Source organism: Neomonachus schauinslandi, chromosome 2 (assembly GCF_002201575.2).
Source record: "Neomonachus schauinslandi chromosome 2, ASM220157v2, whole genome shotgun sequence".
NCBI lineage: Eukaryota > Metazoa > Chordata > Mammalia > Carnivora > Phocidae > Neomonachus > Neomonachus schauinslandi.
In genome coordinates, this window is record NC_058404.1 from 191,812,988 (window position 1) to 191,826,827 (window position 13,840).

The following is a 13,840-nucleotide window of genomic DNA, read 5'->3' on the forward strand; positions in this document are numbered from 1 at the left end:
CGCTCTAAGCCTGGTACCAATTTCTGGCTTCAATGTTCATCTCTCCTAAATCTGTATACTACCTGTTACATATATACATGTATAGTTTTTTATTTTTTATTTATTTATTTTTTTTAACAGGCTACATTAAGTTTTGTTCTGTTTTCTTTTTCTTTTTATGTGGAGATGATGGACTTTAATCAACCACTGAGCTTTTATGGACTTGGATAAAAGTGGGAAGCAGTAAGATATTGGAATTATTGGAATAACATATTTTCTCTACTATAAATGGCCATTAATTGTTAAATGGATCATCAATAAATAACAACTTTTCAGAAAAGACACCAAATTTAAAATACTCTGAACTTTTGAAATGTGAAAAAGTGAAATGAATGAGCTTCTTGGATTTGAAGAAACAGGTAAGAGCTTGTCTTTGTTTGGCATTTTTAACTTTCCAGAATATTCTTTTTTTTTTTAAGATTTTATTTATTTATTTGAGACAGAGAGAGATAGAGAAAGCACAGGCGGGGAGGAGGATCAGAGGGAGAGGGAGAGGCAGACTCCCTGCTGAGCAGGGAGCCCAACATGGGGCTCAATCCCAGGACCCTGAGATCATGACCTGAGTTGAAGGCAGATGCTTAACCGACTGAACCACCCAGGCATCCCTCCAGAATATTCTTATATCGAACTTCCATCCACTTGGGTCACACACTCAGCCAACACTCATCCTCTTCTTTTCTGGGTTTTTATCCACTGGCCTTTGCTGAAAAATAGCCATTAGTCTTCAGCAAAGAAAAAAAAAAATTTAAAAACAAAGTACACAGAAAACCTAACCACCTGCCCTTCAAATCAACCCCAATATTTGCAGTAGATCCAGTAACCAGCTCCTGGGACGATGCCTGTAACTACTCAGAAAATGGAAAAGCCCAGATCCCTTTCCCTAGTTTAAAACTCAGCCTTGCTTCTCCTGACTTTCTTGAATATCAGGTGATACCCATGTTATAACTCAAGAACTCAAAATGGTTTTCTACAAATGCATTAAACATCAAGTGTTTCTTATAAATCCCCTGATGTGACAATGAATACATTAAAAACTCAAAGATACACTACAGTCCCATAACCAAACACAAGACACATTTATCACCAAAATCAGATGTCAGGCTTTAGGTGGGGTAATATCTCAAACTACCACGGCTCAGAATTTTCTTTTAGGAAAAAGGGAAAAAGAGTCCTTGGGTTACAAATAGCTGAGTCACAAACACCTTATATATACAAGTCAGCCAGGGCCGTATTGGTACGGAGGACCCCACCTCACTGCGCGGCAGACCATCACACTGAGTCCCTGGGAGCTGGCAGTGCTTAAATACCAGAATCCAAGGATGAGGCACTGTTTTCACCCAGCATCTTCACAACAGGCCTGAAAGAGAGCTGCCACTCCCTCTATTATACCCATGAAGAAACATTCCATGAGCAAATGAAGCAGCATGCTCAAAGTCATACAATTTTAATAACGGAGTTGGTACTCTGACTCCAAGTTAGGATGACCAGTTGTCCCGTTTGCCTGGGACTGAGGGGATTCCAGAGATGAGGGGCTGTCAATGTTAACATTGGGACAGTCCTGGGCAAACCAAGGCAAATTGGTCAGCCTGCATACAAGTCCAGTGCTCTTTCTACTAAAAGGGACTGCTGTGAGGTGGCCTGGTCCTCCAACCTGTGTTAACAATATGAGAATTTCAAATGGCTAGTTAAAAAACAATCCTGTGCGCTCCCCGTCCTCAGCTAGTTCCATTATGGTGGCCCACAGCCCTGAATCACAGCTGGTGATGCTGAACCAGGTTATGACCTAGATTTAGTTTGTATAGCTAATCATTACCCCGAGGATTTTGAAAAGGTGCTTATTCCTAAAGGACTAATCATGGACAGAACAAAATGGCTTATACTTGAAAATCTGTGAAGATAGGAGGCTATCACATGGCAGCCCAGCTGGGATATCTGCATGCCCCAGGGGGGCTGTAAATTCTCTACTGACCTCCTGGATTATAACAAAGCACTGAACAGAAATAGTAATATATCCAACTCCTGACTGCAGATTTTATGAGACCGAAGAGCTATTGTAATGACCATTCAATTGGAGCCATAAAATAAATTTATGGAGATGATTTTGCAACTTTAACTGGAAAGAATGTCTTGGTTGTTATAGATACAATTGGCATTGGCAAAACAATGCAAATCTTGCTTTCCTTAGTCAAGCAGTATAATCTGAAGATGGTCAGCATTGCAAGTTTACTGGTGAAAGAGCTCCCCAAAACTATTGGATATAGATCGCACTGTGTTGGGATATGAAATTCCAGGCTGATTTGTTGTAGGATGTGTCCTTGACTATAATTAATACATCAAGGATTTAAATCACTCTTGTGTCATTAGCAGAACTGGAAAAGCAAAATATCGAGCCTAAAATGAGAGCTCAAGTTGGGTGGTAGAGTTTGGGAACATCTGGAGTCCCATTGCCATCACCGGTAAAATTGTCAAATGGTCGTGTTCTGTGGCCATCTGTATAGGAGAGCTTTTTGCATGTACTTTCTGAGGATTTTATCTGTTTTGTGTATTAGAAATACCACTGGCTGCCATCCTGAACTCACTCTTTGGTCTGAGCAGATAGGCTATCGGTTCCCTTTGGAGGGATTGTTGTTTGACTTATGAATGAAAAACCTTTAACAACAAAACAAAACACTTCTGTAAGAAACATTTAAAGAGAAGATATATCACTTTATGAATTACCCTATTAATTTTTTATAGTCATGAATTCATGAAAAGAATGAAAGTAATTGAACATTGTTAATTATTACACCACTTTAAAGAGTAAGAAGCAGTCAGTTTTCTTATCTGACAGTATCTAAGAGGTATTATTATAAACTGAATCATGTTTCCTGGAATTATGTTAGGAGCATTTCAGTGATATTAACTGAATTTTCTCAATGTTCAGACTGTTTCCAGTGAATCTTCTTTATGGTTCCTTTAAATATTAATCAGTATATTCCAAAAACCTTTACACATTTTGAAATTTTCAGCGTAGAATCCTTAAAGACTGCCTCTTAAATCAAAAACAACAAAAAACCTTTTCTTTTTTAACACCATCCATTGATAAGCTACACACTGAATGGCAGGGACAGGACTAGGAGAGGCAAATGTGACACCTGGGGAATTGCATGGCCCAGAGAGTGACGTCTCCCTAAATTTTGTGTCCTCAGTGACTTTTTAATTCACCCTCTCCTGACTCTGCCAAGTAGAACAGACATGGATAACACTCTTTACCTGGCCCCGAAGTGTCCTATTCGTTTCTAAGTTTCTGATTAAAAACATACATGTGTATGTCCAGTTTGGTAAGATTGCATGAATTTAATGTCTCACTTGGGTTAAATTAACTCAATAGGAAAACCCCATGTTGATATCTACATTTTCAAACACTTTGTCATTTATGAAGATTTCCATCTAATTCTACCAACTTTTTTTCTTCCGTACATAATTCATTCAGATAAAATATATTTCTATCAACTATTTTTTTAAAGATTTTATTTATTATTTATTTGACAGAGAGAGCCACAACGAGAGAGGGAACACAAGCAGGGGGAGCGGGAGAGGGAGAAGCAGGCTTCCGGCCGAGCAGGGAGCCCGATGTGGGGCTCGATCCCAGGACCCTGGGATCATGACCTGAGCTGAAGACAGATGCTTAACGACTGAGCCACCCAGGCGCCCCTCTATCAACTATTTTTTAAACTATATATTGACATTTCTATTCAATTCAAAGATTACATTCTATTTTAAACCCCAATACATCCCAGCTTATAAAAAAAACACAATTTTGGGGCGCCTGGGTGGCTCAGTCGTTAAGCATCTGCCTTCGGCTCAGGTCATGATCCTAGAGTCCTGGGATCGAGCCCCATGTCGGGCTCCCTGCTCAGCGGGAAGCCTGCTTCTCCCTCTTCCACTCCCCCTGCTTGTGTTCCCTCTCTCGCTGTCTCTCTCTGTCAAATAAATAAATAAAATCTTTTTAAAAAACCACAGTTTTATTGATCTCTTCTGATAATTTCAAACACGTGGGTGAAGCTTTTGGAAGACACCTTGAAGAATATGTCTGGGCTCACAGTCACAAGATTGCTCCTAATTTCCAGGAATCAGAACAGTGAAGTGCCAGGAATGTCAGTGCTGAGAGTCTTTCTCCTGAGTCCTCAGACAAGCAAAGTGTACGTGGATGGACAATAAGAATGATAACAGGGGCGCCTGGGTGGCTCAGTCGTTAAGCGTCTGTCTTTGGCTCAGGTCCTGGGATCGAGCCCCACATCGGGCTCCCTGCTCGGTGGGGAGCCTGCTTCTCCCTCTCCCTCTGCCTCTCTCCCTGCTCATGCTCTCTCTCTCTCTCTGTGTATCTCTGTGTCTCAAATGAATAAATAAAATCTTTAAAAAAAAAAAATGACAATGTAAAACTCTATTGACTTAGGGTGATGTTCGTAACATATTAATTGAAAAATTCAGGTCACTGCAGGGTGATGGCATTTCTCTAAACATGTATCTACTTCATTAGATCTCAAATGTCATCAGTTGTAAGATGGGCTATTAATTTACTCATCACTAAGAAGAAACATACTGCCAATGAAACCATGACATGTTGCTTTCTAAATACATTGTTTCTAGACCTATCCTGATTTCAGAAATTCTAAAATGTGAAAAAAAACCTTCTTAGCTGTGCATGTATGATTTATATGAAAAATGTGATTTACATGAAAAGTGTGTAATATATACATAGATGTTAAGAGTAGTGACCCCTGGGTGGTAAGATTTATAGATTATTTTACTTTTGTTTTTTATTATCTGTATTGCTTTACATTGAAGAAATGGCAACTTGGCTAATAAAACCATTTTATTTTTTTTAAAGATTTATTTATTTATCTTAGAGAGAGAGAGCGAGCACGTGCATGAATGGGGGGGGCAGGGAGGGGCAGAGGGAGAGGGAGAGAATCCTCAAGCAGACTCCCCGCTGAGCACAAAGCCCCACACAGGGCTCAATCCCAGGACCCCAAGATCATTACCTGACCCGAAATCATGGGTTGGACACTTAACCGACTGAGCCACCTAGGCACCCCTAATAAAACCGTTTTAAAGGAAAACTAACCAATCCACCTCTTTGGGGAAGCTTTCATCCTGTGCTTCCTGCCAGCCAGCAGTGTGTTTTTTGCTCATGGAGCACATCTGGGTCCTTGACAATCCTAATCATGTCATCCTCAGTTCTCTTGAAAAATGGGTTTCCCAGTCAACACAGAGGGCAACTGTGAAGCAGGGCAGGGTAATCACTTCTAGGCCCAAGCTGCAGCAAAGAGCTTCCCCCTTGAACCCACAGGGAGTAGGCCATAAGCTCCATGAAGCAGCCCTTGTCTGTTTCTATCAATATTCTGTCACTAGCATCTGAGACCAAGAAAACAACTGACTAATAGTGGTGACTAAACGAATAAACAGTAAATCAGTTTTTTTAATAGTGAGGCTGAAGTGGCCAGTAAAGCCAAGTCTGGAAGAGGGAACTGGGATGCAGAGGCAAGAATCAAACAGGGTATCATGGAGACGGGAGCAAATACTTTCTGAGTTTCTATGACATGCCCAGGGTTGAGGATAAAGCAGACCAAGTTTTGCATCCTGGGATGAGATTCAGGGTGAACATGGATGGGGCTGAGGGAAGGGACTTGCTGTCCTCTGCCTGTGGCTTCCATCTCTAGGTCTAAGGCTGCTACTGGAGTTTCAGTGTTTTTCAGCAAAGGGAAGGGGGAAATGGAAAATCTGGGGCAAGTGGCTTTGTCTCTAAGACAACCAAACAATTGCATTAATCATGTCTGTTTACATCCCATTGGTCAGATCCAGACACAGCTGAGAATGTATTCTGTGGTCGGGAAACCATGTTCCTAGTTAATAATGGGGGTTGGAGAATACTATTTAAGAAGAGGAGGAAATAGGGGCGCCTGGGTGGCTCAGTTGGTTAAGCGACTGCCTTCGGCTCAGGTCATGATCCTGGAGTCCCGGGATCGAGTCCCGCATCGGGCTCCCTGCTCGGCAGGGAGTCTGCTTCTCCCTCTGACCCTCCTCCCTCTCATGCTCTCTGTCTCTCATTCTCTCTGTCTCAAATAAATAAATAAAATCTTTAAAAAAAAGAAGAGGAGGAAATAATGGACACTAGGCAACAGTCAGCAATCTCCACCATTCCCATTTGTGGGTTTTTAGGCTTTGTGAGAAGAAAGGGAGACATCCAGGGAGGACATCCTTGACTCCTAGGCTACTGCCTACAACTCAACACCTACCCTCCATGACTCCCAGGAGAAGGACTGTTTTCTTGCTTATCAAGTGAAGGAATGGAGTCACTGCTCTGCAGCCATAATGTTCCATAAGTGTTTCATGATTCTGTAATAAGTTATTACAGAAACGTCTACTTCATCTCATCTTTTCATGATGAAAGTATTTGACTTGGTAATGGTCATGGGTGACACTGAAAAAATAACCCATCTTTACCATTACCCACCTGACAACACAGACTCAATGACTCATCCCCATGTTCCAGAAAGCTGACAGCAGAAAGGACACCTAATGCCACCACACAGAGCTTCCTTCTTCACACCTCACCAGTCCAACCAAGCTGTGCCTGGAGAAGCCCCCAACTTCCATGGCCATGAGCCAAAGTCATAAGACTGAGCAACACAGAGTAATCAGATTCAGTGGCTCCCAGAGGGGCTTTTCTCCCTCCAACAGCCAACATGGATCTCACTGTTCTACCCATTCAGGGAAATTCTTGGAAGGCAACTCTGACGAAACTGGAGTGATTATTGTGTCATTCACAAGGGGAGATTTATTCGGTTCCAAGTTAAGGCTTGGGTTGGTTATCCCATTTCTTCTCAGTCTTACCCTTTTCCAGTGTTCTTTCTGTTTGCTCGTTACACAGGAGACCATGTCTACTTCCAGCACCCTTTTCCTTCTGATTTCATCTACCAAGGAGAGCTGCACACCTTTATTATGACTAGAAAGCAGGGGTTGGGTTGGCAATGCCAAGGGAGGCTGTTGTCCTCCTGGTCGGCTTGAAAAATTAAAGTTACAAATGTCAAATTCTTAGACTTGGGGCAGTGGGGAGGTTGCAGGGGAGGGGAAGGGAGGTTCTGTTGATAATGTTCATCAACATCCAGCTAGGGATGGGACAACCCTGCTGGTTGGCAAGAGGGCCATCCCTACCCTGTTCTCCATTGCCCCCAGGGTCTCAGCTTCTAAACCAAGTAGGTTTGTCAAGGAATTTCCTCCAGAATAAAAACAGTTCCAACCTTTTTTTTTTAATTAAAAAAAAAACACCTAACTTTAATAGAGCTCTTACTATGTGTTAAGCGCTATTTGGAGAATTGTACATCTATCAACTTGTTCAATGGTCAAAACAACCCAGAGGTAAGCACTATTACTCCTTCATTTTATAGGTAGAGAAACTGAGCTCTGTTCTAAGCATTTGACATGTATCAGGCCCATACAACAGACAGATCTGCACAGCCATGAATCTGAGTCTAGTGAGATGAGGAGGCAGGCACCACACTTGATGTGCCATCCGCCATGAGCCATCACCACACACTTTGGTTACAGTAGCCCCCCCTTATCCATGGTTTCAGTCACTCTGGTCAGCCACAGTCCAGAAGCAGGTGATCCTCTTTCTGACCGGTTGTCAGCAGGTCGACAGTAGGCTAACACTAGGTCGCAAAGCCTGCATCATTCACCTCACTCCATCTCATCACACAGGCATTTTGACATCTTGCATCATCACAAGAAGGGTGAGTATAATACAACAAGGTATTTTGAGAGAGAGACCACATTCACATAACTTTCATTACAGTATAGTCATAATTGTTCTATTTTATTCATAGTTATTGTTGTTAATCTCTTACTGAGCTTAATTTATAAACTTTACCATAGGTATGTATAAGAAAAAACATAGTATACGTAGGGCTCAGTATTATCCACAGTCTCAGGCATCCATCGGGGGTCTTGGAACGTATCCCTCACAGAGCGGTGGGGGAGACTACTCTACTTCTATTCCCAGACACAGCAGTGGCTGCATCTTGCAGTGACGAAATGACAGCCAAGTGTCCTCAGGACAAGAACAACTCCTCTATCTGACCGGTCTGTGGAGTAATTTTGGGTGTTGTCCTTGGCTAAGAGGCTTCTAAACTGTTTTCTTGCCCTCCTGGAGAATCTATAAGCTGTTGTTATTGTCTAGAAATTTATTTCCAGCCAGAGTTGCATTCCATTGTTGTGGCTGAGATCACTGGCTGATATTAAATATGAAGTGCCTGATACATCACGCATTAGTTTTCTCTTCTCTGCAGGTCTGCATTGTGCATCAAGCCTTTAAATGGTGTTTCACATTTATGGACCTTATTAAGAATCACACATTGCGCTATGTTATCACATTAAACTCCTGGGAGGTCTCAAGGTAAATTTTCTTCCATAGAGAACAAAGGTGTTTCTCAAAGCTGAGATTCTTGCTAGAAGACAAACAGTACTATTCCTTCCTCAATATCTCAAAGGATAAAAAGGGGTGTATAACGACTTTTGGCCTTTCAACAGACTGTAAGTTCAGACTCTTTTGGGCATCTATTCCCACCTCCCTCACCTATGAGACACACTCAGGGTGATGATACATCCTGTTTCCAGCTGTCCAACTCCCCTGGTCTTGGGATGGGGTGCACGAGAGGACTCACCGCCTTTGGCAGTGCATCACTTACTTGATTCTCTCTTCAAGCCAGAAGTGACTGTGGAGTTTTTTTTCCAGCTTTATTGAGTTATGATTGACCAAAAAAATTGTATGTATTTTTTTTAAAGATTTTATTTATTTATTTAATTGACAGGGAGAGAGAGAGAGAGAGACAGTGTGAGAGGGAACACAAGCAGGGGGAGTGGGAGAGGATGAAGCAGGCTTCCGGCCGAGCAGGGAGCCCGATGCGGGGCTCGATCCCAGGACCCTGGGATCATGACCTGAGCCGAAGGCAGTCGCTTAACCAACTGAGCCACCCAGGCGCCCCAAAAATTGTATGTATTTAAGGTATACATGTGATGTTTTGATATACATAAACACTGGGAAACAATTACCACAATTAAGCTAATTAACATATCACCTCACATAATCGTGTGTGTGTGTGATATGAACACTCGAGATCTACTCTCTTAGCAAATTTGAAGTAAACAATACACTATTATTAACTATAGTCACCATGCTGTACATTAAGTATTCCTCCTATAACTAAAAGTTCAGACCCCCGACCAGGTTTGTCTCCTTGTTTCTCCCACCCCCAGCCCCTGGCAACCACCACTCTACTCTCTGTTATTATGAGTCTGACTTTTTAAAATTCCACATATACATGAGATCATCTGGTATTTGCAGAGATAACAGTTCAAAAAAAATGATTGCACAAAGTCTTTTATTATTCTTTTATTGTTTGTGTAATTTATTTATGTCTATTATAAGTACATTTTGAACCTGAGATTCACAGAAGCCATGAATTTGCTCCAGTGGGTCACTATGAGTTAATTGCATGGTTTTCACTACCTTGGGCAGCTTACACTTCAATCAGAAGATGAACGGCACTGTGCATCTATGTGAATCAAGTTCGAGGATAAATGCCCTGTCAGGGACCAGTACAAAGCCTTCTGTGTTTTGTGAGTATGATGTGAAAGCCAGCAAACCACTGCCTCTCAGGAAAGCACACCCAGCTACTGAGTTCCCGATGAATTGTTTAAAAACATATGTGTTAAAAATGACAGCTCTTAGTAGTATAAATAAACTGCTTCATTATTTTTTAAAAACTGGGAGAATGCCTGGGTTAACACTGCATTCCCATAATGCCTTTCAAAGTTATGGCATACTCTAGGTTTACTTTAACATCTTACTTCATACAGTTTTAATTTGCCATGAGTAACATTTATCCTTGCCTTTTAAAAAACGAACCTTCTGTGTAGTATGGATTCTACCTGAGAAACTCAAGTCACAGTCGTAGGAATTGTTTAAGGAGAAATGAGATGCCAGGAAGTAAATCAGCACTGCTCCTGCTGGGTCCTTTGTATCAGGGAGTGTGCAGACATGAGCTGAGCTTGTTTCCAACAAGAGCTATATATATATATGCATGTGTTTAAGTGTGTCTTCTTTCAAGTATTCAACCTAAAATTTCAGAACTGTATTTAAAGAGTGTCTCAAATATTATAAGGTCAAGAACCACTACAGAAAGAAAATAGTGAGCCTTCGGGAGTGAGAAAAGGGGAACTTAGGTCCTAGGTTACATCCTTCAGGTTAAGTATGATGGTGGGTACAAGTTGGGATGGTAAGAGCATATTCTAGAGCAAGCATGAATGGAGTGGGGAGACAGGGAGCAGCAGGTTGATGAGTAAAGTATGAGGCTATGAGCAGTCAGTAATTCAGTGAGGATGTCACTTATAAGAAGAGGGATATGAAGGATATATTCATACATGTAGGCCAGAAGGTCTCCTTAGGACTAGAGATGGCTGCATGGTCACAGTCACGGTCATGCAAAGATACCCAAAGTTGGAAATGCAGAGAGACAGGGGGCAGGGATGGGCATCATGGGAATGAAGATACAGAGATGGCATACAAGGAAAGAGTGCCCCAGTCCCCCTATACTCCCAGAGCTCACTGGGGTGCTCTGTGCACAGTGTGAAAACCTTGGGATCAGCCTCCTCTTAGTCTCCACCAGCTTTGAACTTGAACACTCAACTGAGTCTTCTTGGGGGAAGCCTCTTGCAAACTGACTGCTACTCTACCTGTTTCATCTGTGGAAGGGGATGTAAAGAACAAAATTTTTCTGACACTTCAAGGGGTATCGTGGGGAAGAAGGAAGATACATTAGAGAGTCCAGAAATCATCAAGAAGGCCCAACAGTAAGGCAGAAAGGGTCCTGAGAGGAAAACAGCCAGGTCACCCAGGGGGTTAGCAGGGACTTATCACTGAGGACATTCTGCAGATGGAGTTCATTGAACCCTGGGGCAAGCCTGAGCCTTAATCAGAACTGGTCTTGAGCATCCATCTTCATGTCCAGCCCAAACTAAAGCCTGTGAGGATGTGCATATGTGTACATGGGGGCCACATAAGAAGAATCTGTGGACTGCCCACAGTGGCTACAGCTGCCATGACTCCTGAAGGAAACTGGACTGCCAGCCAGGGGCCAGCAGAAAGGGGCCAACCTTTGTGGAATGCTTGCTGACATATGAGGCACCAAACTACACTGTTAATTGTTGTCATCTTTTAGTCCCACCACACCTTCAGGGGGGTAAATGATAATCCTTATTTGAGTGGCAAGGGAGCCAAAGTTCAAAGAAGGTAAGTATTTCATTCACAATTACAGAGCAATGCCAAAATATGAACCTAGAAACAGCTGACTCCAAAATTTATGCTGTTTTCAACAAAACTAATGGGTTCCCTGAGAGACCCTCAAATTAGTTTATTCTTCAACAAATCTACCTTTTTTTTAAAGATTTTATTTATTTATTTGAGAGAGAGAGTGAGAGAGACAGAGAGAGCACATGAGAGGGGGGAGGGTCACAGGGAGAAGCAGACTCCCAGCTGAGCAGGGAGCCCAATGTGGGACTCGATCCTAGACTCCAGGGTCATGACCTGAGCCGAAGGCAGCCACTTAACCAACTGAGCCACCCAGGCGCCCAACAACAAATCTACACTTAGGAGAAAAAAAACCTAGAAAATCTCCAGATGTTTGAAAATTAGGCAACACATTTCTGTCATCGCGCACTGAAATAAAGTTCTCAGACACCAATCTGAGCAGCCGTGCAGGGCTGCCTCTGCAAAGGAGAGCAGCAGCAGCTGAATCTTGCACATAACTTTTATTTTGTTTTTTATCAGAAAAGCAAGGACAGATGCCTCAAATCATGGGAAAGAGTGCAAAGGGATGGCAAATATCTTGAAGCAGGCTTGCACTCTCCCCTACACATAGGCATGCAGGGAGTTCAGTCTTGGGATAAGGGAAGAGTGGGATGTTTGGGCTAGCAGTCATCAAGTGCAGAAAGGGGGGACTGAGTGTCACATTCTTTCATAGCTCCTAACTTATGCCCTGCCCTTGGGGATCATGGGATCCTGCTCCTACCGGGCCACTTTGTTCAATAGCTCAAGAACAGGAATGCTGCTGACCTTTAGCTGCTTCCACAATCACTCCTTAGGTCTTACAATATATTTTCTAAGAATAACTCCACACATTTCTAAATAACAATTAAATTAGAAAATATTTTTAACTAAATGATAATAAAAAGAGACATACCAAATTTAAGATCTGCAGCTAAAGCAGCATTCAGAGGAAAATTTATAGTACTAAGTGATATATAGAAAAAAAAAAGTGTGCTGAAAAATCAATGATCTAAGCTTCCATCTTAAGAAGCTGAATAAGGAAACCCAAGGAAATTAGAAGGAATTTTTATATCCCTAATAATAAAGAGAAGAGTGAAAACCAATTAAATAGAAAGAGAAAACAAAACTAAAAGTTAGTTCTTTGAAAGAGTAATAAAAGTGATAAATCCCCAAGCAAGACTAATCAAGAAAAAAAGGGAGAACAAATTCCCAGTATCAGGAACAAATATATATATTTTAACTGCCTATTATATATGTAAGACACTGAGCAGGAGGAGAAGGAAGAGGATGAAGAGGGAAAAAAATGTATCTGTTTTTGAAGATACCCAGAAAAACCACAGTTCGGGGGCGTCTGAGTGGCTTAGTCGTTAAGCGTCTGTTCATTGAACAGGGTCATGGTCCCAGGATCCTGGGATTGAGCCCTGCACTGGGCTCCCTGCTCTGTGGGAAGCCTGCTTCTCCCTCTCCCACTCCCCCTGCTTGTGTTCCCTCTCTCGCTGTCTCTCTCTCTGTCAAATAAATAAATAAAATCTTTAAAAAGAAAAACCACAGTTCGGATTCTATTATATTCAATTTAATCCAACATGCATTTATTAGAAGAGAACATAAAGCATGTCAGCTGGTATTATAGGCCTAGAAAGAGAGCATATATATTTTGGAGTCAGACAGAGCTGAGTTGAAATCCAGCCTCTACCTTGAACTAAATGTATGACTTTAGGCAAATTACATAACCTCTCTGAACTTCCATTTCTTATCCAACAAACGGGAGTTAACAGTACCAACCTCATAGGGCTGTTGGAAGAGTGGGAGGTAAATCACATGAGTAGCTTATATCCTATAGAATTCATTTCCCAACATGACCCATAACCATGGCATTTATTTTTTTTTTTTAAAGATTTTATTTATTTATTTGACAGAGAGAGAGATAGCGAGAGCAGGAACACAAGCAGGGGGAGTGGGAGAGGGAGAAGCAGGCTTCCCGCCGAGCAGGGAGCCCGATGTGGGACTCGATCCCAGGACCCTGGGATCATGACCTGAGCCGAAGGCAGATGCTTAACGACTGAGCCACCCAGGCGCCCTAACCACGGCATTTATACTTTATTTGTAGAAAGGGTACAAAAATATATCCTGAGACAAGGTCATTCATGGTCATTTACTTTCTCTTAATTACCTGCACCAATAAGAGAGGTTTGGTATAGTCATTTTCAACAGAAAGGATGCTACCAACATATAAACAACATAAAAGCACCTATGAAAATTAAAATGAAATAACTTAATATAAAATTTTCATTCTAATATACCATAATTTTTTTCATGAGTTTTAGGAAATCAAAATAAAAACTATGCCAATAACATGTTATTTTAAAAGTTTGGGGGAAAGGCTTCTAACTCTAGTGTTGGCATCATGACAGAAGATCCCCCTCCCCCAAGTCT

The 13,840-nt window shown here is 41.8% G+C and overlaps 1 pseudogene; it reads left to right on the forward strand.

Annotated features, from left to right (window-relative positions):
• Window positions 1–367: 367 nt before the first annotated feature.
• LOC110571326 lies at window positions 368–2,434 on the forward strand (annotated as a pseudogene).
• The last annotated feature ends 11,406 nt before the right edge of the window (window positions 2,435–13,840 follow it).